Below are 11,924 nucleotides of genomic sequence, written 5' to 3' on the forward strand. Positions count from 1 at the left end.
TTGCAACCCAGGGCATGTCAGAGGCCAAAGGGGACCTCACATTAACTGGATTGCCCACCAGTGTCCCGTTGCAAACAGTGTGGACTATCTAATGGCCTTATTGGCCAGGTATCCTCCCTAAATGGTATGTTATAAATAACCTTTCTTCTTTACATTGTTTTTACAGTGAGAGCATGAGCGGGTATTAGGTCAGAGGACAGCTTGTAGGAGTCAGTTCTTCTTTCCTTCCATTGTATAGACTCCAGGGATTAAACTCAGGTTTTCAGACTTGGTAGCAAGCAGCCTTAGCCACACTGAGCCTTCTTGCCTGCCCAATCAGCTAGAGTGCCTATGAGTAAAGTGTACTGGGCAAAAGCACAACCTAAGTGTCCAGGAACTTGTCTGTCGCCTAAGCCTTTCCTCCGGGGCCTGCAATTCTCTCAAGAGAATATTGCCTCAAACTGCTTCCCTGTACTCGTTCTGTATTTGAACTGCAGTCTTTGAAAAGCGAGGTTGAAATAGAATTCTCTTGGCTCTACATCTGAATTGATTTGCATCCAAAAGCATAAACTTTGGAAACAGTTCTCACGAAAAGAGTTTATTTTTAATAATGAGGATTGGAAGAACTTCTCCCTGATGCATCCGTCTCCATGTTATACAGTTCTAACCAGGTTTTTAAAAATAGTATCCTGTCTTATTGGAAAACTAATAAAAGCCCTGACACTTTCACGAGGCTGATTTTTATAACCTGATAATTACACGAATGAAAATAAAGAATTATTTTAATAGGAAGTAACTTGCAAACATGCAGGTGTTTAAATATAAAGCAAATGACCACTGAGAACATCGGGTGGAGTCTGAAGTTCCCCGTCCACAGTCGCGGCTGCTGGCCCGCTCCTGAAAGCAGAGAGAGCCTGTTACTGTGTCTCCAAGCAGGCAGCCCTGGACCTACCTCACACACTCCTAGACTCTCTTGGGCCCTATTCGTTTATCTGGGCTTTCCCCTTTTGATACCACCAGCCTTTTAGCTGCAGCCACCTGCTGACCCACTGTGGACAGGACAGGTGGGAAGTGGAATGGACTGCACTGGCAACATACTCTTACGTCTGGTTTTTAGCAAGAAAACAACAAACATTTCTAAGAATAAAACTGAGCTCCTCTTTAGGTGGTCATAACAGGACTATACAAAGAGGTCAACCCGAGAGTACTTGGGGGAAGTCTGGTGTTAACGGAAGCTCTGTCTCATGTCTCCTTCTTTATACTATCTGGGGTGCGTCCACACTTAGGGTTGGGCTACTTAGAGACAGGGAGAGGGAACAGTGTAGGTAGCCATCCAGGCTAGAGCAGGCACTCTGCTCCCCTCCTCTCACCCATAGAACCTCCTTGAGCAGAAACTGCAGTTCTCCCCGTGTCTGGAAGTCAGAACTTTCTAACCGTGCCGCCCTGAAGACGAGCGGGAAATCAATCCAATCTATTTCCAAGGGGATTAAAACCCAAACCCTAAACTGTCCCCTTTCCCAGTTTCTCCTGTCCTCAGGAGCGTATGCCAGCCCCCTCTCTCCATCTCTACCAGACCTAATCCCACCTAGGAGATGACCTTCCTCTGCATCTGTCTGTCTGTCCTCTCCACTGTGGAGGTGCTCAGCAGTTCCAGTCAAACCGCACCTGCACTTGGCCTAATATTTCAGAACTCCGAAGTCCATTTCCTCCCGGTTCTGCTTCTCTGATGGCCTGACTGACCTTGGCCCAGAGAACCAGGGGTTCCAGTGCACGTGGCTTTCCCAGGGCAAAGGGAGCTGGGCTGACAGTAGCTGGGCCCATGTGCTTTGTATTATACCTGTTATGCTTTTGTCATTTTTCAAATAAAGATCAGAGGAGCAGAGAGATTGTCCCTAAGGTCAAAGCCAGGCAGTAGAGAGCACAGGGCTCAATCAGGCCCTGTAACCCTTTCAAATTACAGGACACAAAGAATCTCATTCTCTTTCAAACTGCTGTTCCTTGCTGTATCCCACCCCACCCCTACCCTGGCCTAGATCTTTCCTGATCTTTACTGTTCGGGTAACAAGGTCTGCTCTCACTTTACTCACCTGGGCCAGCTAGAGTATGTGGTATAGATAAGTCATGCCAAGGCATCAGGGTCCTGGGGTTCTACCCTGACCGTACTGATGCTAAGTGGCCCCTGGGCTTGGTCAGGAAGCTCAGTGCTAAGGACCCCCTCTTGGATGGTCAGCTCATGATGAACTGCTTCCTCAATTTCCCGAAGCAGCTGGGCCTCCCATTGTTGCAAGCGCAGCATCTGTGTAGAAGACAGACAGCTATCTGCAGAATTGCTGTCACTATGGGTAACCAACATGCACAATGAATGTGCTTGGGGAAAAAAATACCCAGATGGCCTGGGACCCTCCCTCCATGTCTGAGACACCAGCTGAACCCATAGGGTTTGTGTGTCTTCTCTGTGCTACCCCAAGTGTGGAGGAGGGGTGGAGCCCAGACTCCAGCTTTCTCAGTCTCAGGAAGGGTCAGCCCCTGAGGCTTTTCAGAGCAAGAGAATAAAATCTGCCAAGAAAGGGGCTGGCTGTACTGACCTCTGCTACTCTAGGGGTTAGCATCCTCAGGAGAGATACAGGGGAGAAACCATCAGGAAGACACTTCCTCCTGAGCTTCCCCATGAGGCCCTCACATGCTCACAGTGGTTGGTTAATAGGTGTGAGGGTTTGAAATTGGGGTCTGTTGACAGGAACTGGAAACTGGGCAGATGGTCTGTTTTTGTAGTCTGAGATGATCTCAGGCTCACCTCCTGCCTCTGCCTCCTAGGGCTGGGGTTACAGATGTTCACCACATCTGATCTAAAGGTATTCTTAATGCTCTACTTTGGCCACTGCTCCTGCCAGGATGTTTTCTGATACCCATCTGACCTTCAGGGCTCTGGTAAAGAGTGTCTCTGGCATCAGGAGAGGCAGAAGCACCTCAGAGACAGGTGGGGGTTAGGGTCGGCTTATGCTTTTCCTGTGTGAGAGACAGAGAGTCATCTCTGTCCCATACTGTGGCTAGGGAAGGCATTGGGGCAAGCTCAAGCCAGGCCCTGACCCATGACCTTCTCAGATTGTAGCAACATCCTGCTGTGTCTAGGCACAGGTAAAGGTTCTTTGGGAGAACCTAGGCAGTGAAGGGATAAACGGGACAATTCTTGTCAACGACTTCTCTATTGAGAGAAGGACAGTTGGTATCTGGATGCCCATGAACTAGAGACCTGGGACAACAGCCAGAGGACTGGCACAAGGACTCAGCCTGCACTGAGGACTAGGCTTACAGAGCCCAGGGCTGGGGACTCATGGTGTCTACAGGCAACAGATTCCACAGCATTCCTACTGAGCAAAAAGCTGTCTTGTGACAGCTGAGCATTGAGAGTCAGAAAAGCTGGAAGGCCTCGGATGCAGACCGAGGATGCACACCTCCACACTTGGGTGTCAGAGGAACTGAGTAGTGGAGGGTAAGTGTCCCCTATATTACAGCTGGGAAGCATACTGGGACATGGAGCTCCCTGGGGACAGGGCTGGGACGGGAGGCAGGAGACCTACTGCAGCTGCCCGCTTCTTTGGGTCTCGTCTCTTCGGCCAGGCAATGTCTGAAATTCCAGGCATCCCCGAGTTCCTTGGCCAGCTCATTGCCTGCAGGGCCTCTGTGTTCTGATGCTGCTCCTCGTTCAATGTGGCTGGCATTCGTGGTTCTTCCTCTGCAGCTGAATGGTCTGAATGGGGCCCCTCCTGCTCACTGGAACTCTCTAAATCCTGAACAGTTGAAAGCCTTTTTCTGAAGGTGGCTGTGGGGCTGAACCCGGACAGCTGGGGGGAGCCTTCAGATATCAAGGACCAGTGGCTTTGGAAGTTCCTTCCCAAGGGCCTTGGGCTCCAGCCCATAGCCATCTCCTGTGGAGTGCTGTGAATGGCAGGGTTCTTCCAGTCAGGCCTCATTGTCATTAGAGAGGAGCTGAACTCAGGAATCTGAAGGTAAACATACAAATCTGGGTCCTAGACAGTTGCAGCACCCTTCACAGGGACATAGCACATTCTCATCCAAGCATGGCCACTTAGAGACACATACATGGTGACCCTCTAGACGGGAACACTAGGCACTAAGGTTCTGCACCCATGGCTGGAGACTCAAACCACAGGCATGATGGGACACTTCAACCCCGGCCCCTGCCCCCATTGCATTAATGCCAGCTCAGTGAGCAGCAGTCAAAGACGGGTCTCAAGGACAGGGTTGAAACACAAAGAAATGTTCTTGCAAACTGCCTTCCCGGGGGAAGGGGGATAGCTAAACGTTGCCAACACATTATCGATGTGTTAACGAAATAATCTTAACACAGAACTCTCAGCATAAAAAGACAACACGTTTTGGCAAATTGATGAACACGGGAAGGCAGTTGGGCCGGTGGTTCTAGCTCAGTTGTTCGCAGCCTGTAGGTCATGACCCCCTTGGGGGAGGTTGTTGAAAGACTTTCCCAGGGACCACCTAAGACCATCGGAAAGTGCAGATGTTTGCACGACCATTCACAACGGTAACCAAATCACAGTTCTGAAGTAGCAATGAAAAGGACTTTATGGTTGGGGGGAGGGGTCACCACACCACGAAGAGCTGTATTAAAGGGCCACAGCATTAGGAAGTTTGGAAACCATTGCTGTAGCTGACTGCTGGAGGTACATGGGGCTTGCTGTATTTGTTTATAATATGTCAACTCCAAATTTCTCCTCCAACATAAAGCCCAGATGTAACCAAAGGTATTCCTGCGTGCACACCCTTCTTAGACACTAATGAGGGATACCCCAGCCTTCATATCTCTAGGCCCTGCACCAGTGGATTTAACTTAGTACAGGTAGAAAATACTAAAGGAAAAAAAAAACCTATCCAATTTAGGTAATTTTCAAAGCAGCAGCATGCACGTAAACATGCAGGGGTTTCCTGACTATTCCAAACCCAACACAGTAATTTCCATGTCATTTGAATGCCGGGATATGAGGAAGCGAGGTGTACCTAGGTTATGCACAAACACTACAGCACTGTATATAAGAAATCTGAGCGTCAGTCAGATGCTGGCCTCTGAAGAGGGTTCTGGAATTGATCACCTGAAATTAAACACACTTGTGTTCACCATAGGGCGCGCCTCCCTCCGGTGCTCTTTGACACGCTTGGTGAGAAATGACCCGACAGCAACTAGCACTCTGTTGTTTTGTGTTTTCTGGGTTTTTTGGGGGGATTTAGACAAACTCGTGCAGACAGTGAGATAGTGCACCAACCGAGGTCACTTTGATAGTAGTGCCATGCTGCCTTGTTTGCCTCATTCCACCTGTATGAAGTGGTTTCTTGCACCTAATGTTTTTTGTATTGAGAATAACAGTGTCTGCTTCAGGTATGGACATCTCTGGACTGTTCAGGAAGTCATTGTCACTCAGGGGCTGAGAGGAAGGAAAGTGATGTCAAATGTATATGTAATTTATTTGTATACTGTATAATTTTATTATATTTATATATTATATATGATATATTTATATATTATATATGATTTATTTATATTATATATAATTTATGTATAATTTGTATATTATATATAATTTATTTATATACTATGTATAATTTATTTTTTTTAAAGAAAATGACTTTGACACTTGAGGCTGAACATAGTTGTCCACTGCTATCTATGAGCACTACCAACCATCAGTAGGAACCCAGAGGGGCTTCTAGTACAGAGGCAGGGAGTGTTCCTATGTTCTTAGCACCAGGATGGGGAAGACTCTGGTGTGGCTCTCTTTAGGAAGAACTAGCAAGGGGTAGTCCAGAGATGACTAGGGTGTGTGGCATGGGGTTCCAGGCCAGGACGTGGGGCTATGACCCGTCTAACATAGAGCACACCCAGGGTCCACAGATAGGAATTCCTTGGGACCTATTTGGCAGGCATCCTAAGAACAACCTCCGGGACTCTTCACAGCATCCTGCCGGACATCTCCCGTCACACGTCACACTTTATACCATCTTAACTCCCAGCAGCATCCCTCTATGCCTACCTCTGTGTCTGACTCCATCCTGTATTTCCTCCAAAATGGACGTTCTTGGGCAGTTACAGCGCCTAGCTCCCGGAATCAGAGTGCTTAGAAATACCCCTGACAGTAGTTCCCTCTCGGGCCTGGACAGGTGCATGTCAGCACACCTGATGAGTGCACCTGATGAGCGCACCTGATGACCACGTGGGCGCACGGCCAGAGGAGCAGACTCCTGAGGATCACGTGGGTGCACGGCGGGGGGAGCGGACTCCTGACCATCACATGGGCGCACCGCCAGGGCAACAATCACCTCTCCCTGAGGGCTTTCATCTGGCTAGTTTCTTCTCCACATACCTTAGTATTATCTTAGAATACCTCAGAATTCTTACAATAGCAAAGGCTCTCTGGTCATCTAACCCAATAAAGACCAAAGACCACATTCAGACAAACTGAAAGCCACCGGAAGTGCTAGGATCTCAGATCTGTCTGTGGCTAAGGATTTCTATGCTTCCCTTCAGTGCTTCTCAGATTTGCATCACTGGAGCCCCAGAGCACTGGGCCAGCTAAAAGCCCCATTAGGCTGATCTGGGTGGGTCTCATAGTTGAGTTTCTAAGGATTCCCAGAAAATCACGGGGGTGGAAGCACCTTGTGGCCTCTGTACCAGGTCATGAGTATCACAGGCAACTGAGTCAATCCCAGCCTGCACCAGCACTGAGCTTCCAAAGCCACCATGACATCTGGGAGTGGGGCTGTGCATAGGAGTAAGAAGTGAGTCTTTAAAATAGGCAAGCACACTGGTAAGGCCCAGCAGAGCATAGCCTTGGCACCTGGGGCGGGCAGAGGGCAGATTGTGGTTTTACTGTCTCCCAGACTCACCTGGAACTCTTCAAGGGAATTTTTTGTCCTCTAGACTCTCTCCCAAGGAGTTGAGACTAGAGATATGTGCCAGTGGGCCCAACTAAGAGTCTTTAAATGTACCCATCCTCCGGCCTCACAGCTAACCTCAATATTATTATTTTGATGATGCTATCTTTTTATTTATTTTTTTTACTTTATCTTTATTTTTATTTTAGTTTTGGGGGTGCCTCACTATGTAGCCTTGGCTGGCCTGGAACTCCATAGTGCTAGGATTAAAGACTTTTAATACCACTCTGGGCATGAATCTCTTTTTCAATATTCTTTTCTTTAGATCTGCCCTAAATTGCTTCATCTGCGTCTTTCCTGGCTGTGGGCGTGGCATCTAGTTGGGCATTTAAAAAATAACACTGCATGGAGACAATTTAATCTGATTGTCCCCTGGCATGGCCAAGCAAGGAGGACTGCTGGTTCAAAATCAGGCATACTTTGAAGCTTATAGCATATTAATGACAGCATGGACTAGGGCTAACCCCCACCCAGAGCCCCACCAGCAAGATAGTGTTCGCCTGCAACATGCAGCACTGAAAGCTGTGGCAGATTAGCCAGCTGTGCTGTGTAACCTGAGGCTGCACCCTACCTAATAGTCTACCATCCCCCTTCTTGCTCTCCGAAGCCCCAGAACTACCTGTCTTGACAGGGTCGTGGTCTCTCTTGTCATAGATGCAGTTCCTAAAGGGTTGGAATTTACACCCCAGCCACGGCTCTGTCCATGTGCAGATTCCATGCAATGTGTCATAGCTGTCGTTCCCTCACTTGGCGTCCTGCATTCATAGGGATTTAAAAGCTGGAAGAACCCCTCCATACCACTTTGTCCTCCTGAGAGGAGAGATCAAGAAAATCACTCTGCACCTTAGTGAAGCAGCTCAGGTCAGCACAGATCGTCCAACAGGCAAATACTAAGTACTGAGGGTGAAAAGGAAGTGTGTGCTTACCTCAGAAGGCACAACTTTGTGCAGAGTGCCCCTAAGCAGTCTCCAACAGTGTACCTCACTCTCCGACCCCACCCCCTTTCCTCATTAAGAGCCAACCGAACAACTCTGGACAGTGTTAGGAGACAGGTAATACCTAGGAACAACCTGTCCTGGGTAAATCCTCTGGGTGGTCACTGGTGTCCCTTTTCACAATCACATTTGATGTTTATATAAATGCTGTTCTGCAATCGGCTAAATGTGTTTTTCTGGGTGGTTTCAATCAAGGGATTTTAACTTTTTGGCTGCTCTCTTTAGGAGCAGTGAAGAGAAACACAGCAAAAACCATTCTTCTGAATGAGAGAGAGAGAGAGAGAGAGGGAGGGCGGGGAGGGAAGCTATGTCACTTAGTCCTGTTTCACATTTCCCTGAAGAGATCTCGCAATGAGCACACACTAATTTTAAGCAGTAAAGCTTCCTGTCTGAGTAAATCAGCTCTGGGCTTCCCTGTTGCCCAGGCTCTGCTACCTAATGTGACTGACATCATCACATGAGTTGTGTGTTCCTGGACACATTCTTGAGCTCCTGATAGCACAGGGGTTTCAGAAAAGCCACGGCGTCCACCACAGGCCTTAGCAGTCTAAGACAAAGATGAGGCAGACCATGTGACACTTGTTGTGTCTAGTGTGGCACGTGGCCCCAGAACTGACCTTCAGAGATAGCTGCGTCTTGATCTCTTCTCCAACTAAAATCTGCAGCCAGAGAGACTCTGCATGGATATAAGAGCAGGTCAAAATAGTCAAGCACACTAACATGGGACAGCTGGAATTACCCTGGGTGGGCAGAAGACAGAAGTGGGAGGTAAAAGAAGCCCACCTGTGCAGGTCACCCTGTGCAGGGTAGGGCCTGCAGTCTCCCAGGGGATGGGAAGATGTGGTGACTTTCCCTGAGACCCATTCAAACCAGAAGCCAGTCTGGGAAAGAAATCACTGACCTAACCTATCTACCACAGCTACCCTGCTTTCTGGAAGGTGAGCATGTCCTTTTAGGCTTTAATAATTTTCTACCACAAGATATATCTACATGTAAACGTGTACATATACATGTATATATCATATACCATGTGTCATATGTATGTGTCTTATGTAACAGATATTAGCCAGTATCCCAAGGGAGAAATTGTAGAAAAGGTATGTTAAGTAATTTGTTCAAGGTCATACAGTTGTTAAGGAACCATCCTAGATCCCACCTCAGAGTCCTCAGTTAAGCACGAGGTTCAACACACCAGGCCATAAAAGGACCCTCATATCCCAACTTCTACAGTCTCTCAACCTCTGGTCCCATAGTTTCTTTCTTAAAAGTGCAATTAACGTATTAAATAACACTATAATAGAATGATTTGATATGATTTAAACAGAATTGAAAAGTATCACCTTTAAAAGGTGGTCAGCATGACAAACGTGTTCAGGGGCTACCATACATAATTTCATCAATGGCTGACGCGATTAAAAAGTGATCCTGACCTTTGCACCCACTGCCTGGAAGGGGTTAAAGGCACTGAATTCTCTTGGGACACACAAATGGTTCTAGCTATTTCAATATTGAGAAAGTTGAATTCACATGTCATCTCAAAAAGAGAAAAAAAGAACTAGAAACAAACAAATGGCTTCACATCCTTCTCCATTCCCTCCTCACAAGTCGTGTGTCCCCCTGCCTATACTCTGTCCTTCCTCATCACTCTGTGAGTCTCCATTATACATTCTTAGAATTTGCATCCACTCACATACATTTAATATGGACACAAATACGCATAGGATCCTCATACCGGGAGGGCATGAGATCCCCTCTCAACAGCCAGCTGGAGCCATTGTTGGGTGCTTTCCTTACCAAATGCATCCATTATCCCTTGTCACTCCCTTTCTTTCTACTCTAAAGGGGTTGTTTTGAGTGAGGATCACATCAGAGGGCTTTCTGAGCTGTTGGCTCTGAACGTGTGCAGGTTAAACCCTTGTTAAATTCTTGTTAAAAAAGAGTGACAGGCACATCCCTGGGAACCAGGCTTTGGGGTCTGGCCTTGATACCCAGATCTTGGTAGTTTTATACTGTCTAGACCTCCATGCATTACAGATGTGAGAGAACAGGGGTGCCTGCCCCCAGGAAGAGGACAATGAATGACTATGTTTGTATACTTTGTATACAAAAATGACTATGTTTGACACTTAGTATCTGCCCTCTTGAACTAGTTTCAACACACTCCTCAAATACACTGGGAAGGGGGGTGGCTTTGCTGTCAACGATGAGATGGAAGTTGAGGTCTTTTGACAAGGTCCCTGGACACCAGCCCTGGCCTGTTGGTCTCGTTCCGCTCTGTTAGAGCCCGGGCTGTTCACATGCTTAGGGAGCGTAGGCGTGACTACCCATCCTCCCCCGTTTCTTACGGTCTGTACGGCGGTGCCTTTCATCTGTCCAGGAGATAGGGCAGCAGGCCAGGCCTTTGCATGGATTTACATCATTCCCGTGTCGATCATGGACTGTGGGCAGAACATCTTTCTGTGTTTTCCCTCAGGTTCAAAACAACCTCCCCTCTGAGGTTTCCCCGGGATTGCAGCACCTTTCCACCGTCCAAAGCTCCCCTTTGCCCTTGACTCTTGTATCGTTTTTTCCAGAGCCCAGATTGCCTAACTCTGGAGCTGCCTGTAGGTAAGTAAGCAGCGACCTGCATGAAGGCAGGACTTGGGAACAGTGTGTGATGGAAAAGTTCCCGGCCTTTCATCATCCTCAGGCCCCACAGCTCGAAGGAACCCACGGCAGCCCAGGGTACTACGGGCTCACATTTACTTAGCAGTCACTTTGCAAGCACTCCTTCATCTCCATACAGCCTTGGTTATGCGACTTGCTGGGGTGAGGAAATCTGAGGTGAAAATGCAAACTGCTGCTCCTATATGACCCCCCTCTTCTGGTGATAATAAAGCTGTCAGAGAGGAGTTCTTCACATGTGAGGTCCAACAGAAGTCGTCAAAACAAAAAGGCAGAGGTGTGAAGAATTCCTGGGGGAGATGCTGAGCGTGGCCTTCCTCACAGCGCCCTCTGGAGTACAGACTAGCATTGCCACGAGAAGACTTTCCCTAATACCTTCCTTCCATAGCACACTGAATTTACAATGGAGCAGAAGGGAGGGCCCGGGTGAACAGGAAATGCACAGACATTGATTTGGATGAAGTAGGAGCCTCACCTTCAATGCTCGAACTGACACCTGCTAGCAGTGAGGCGTCCTCTCTCAGCGCCGGCTGTGTGTGATAAGCATCTACAAGACACTGCGTGGGCAGGGTGGCACATGCCAGTCAGCTAGGTACTTGGGAGGCAGAGGCAGGAGGTTCAGGAGCTTAAAGCCAGTGTTTGTTGTATAGTAAGTTCAAGGGCAGCATGGACAATTAGAGACCGTGACCCAGCCAAACAAAACAACAAAATCCCCACAAACCAAACCAAACTAAACCAAGCCAAACATTATTTCCCTGTTGCCCTGCTACTCCTGGTTGCTTCTGGCCTGACATCCAAGAATCTTAGCTCTTGGGATGCACAACTGCTTATAGGACACACATCATGTCCCTTCCTGGGGATGACTCCGACTCCAAGTTTTCAAGGCTTTCCCGTGATCAGCACACTTAGACCCCTGAGTATCCTATGTTTCCAGGCAGAGAGCACTGCTGGCTATTCTCACGGCACATTGAGCAGCTTGGTGAGTTCCTTCACTTTCTGCTGTCCCTGCTTTGTCCTGTCACCCCAACCTTTGCTGCTTGGAGGATCTCACTCTCCCTCCAACGTCATTTGAGGTATCCCCTTTTTCTAAAGTTTCCCAAACATTCTGGATACTCTCTTCCTTCCTGCCAAGGGCAGCACGGGGTGAACTTATGAGCCCTCTGTAGATGGCCTGCTTTCTGGGATTTGAACATGTGATTGCAACTCTGTTTGGGGTGCCCTATTACCCTACTTCCCCATGCCCGACTCTGTCTCCAGAAGACAGCTCCTCTCTACTCCACCATGGAGTGAGAAAAGGCACACAGACAGAAGTTCAGGAAATAA

Source organism: Rattus norvegicus, chromosome 14, assembly GCF_036323735.1.
Source record: "Rattus norvegicus strain BN/NHsdMcwi chromosome 14, GRCr8, whole genome shotgun sequence".
In the NCBI taxonomy this organism is placed as follows: domain Eukaryota; kingdom Metazoa; phylum Chordata; class Mammalia; order Rodentia; family Muridae; genus Rattus; species Rattus norvegicus.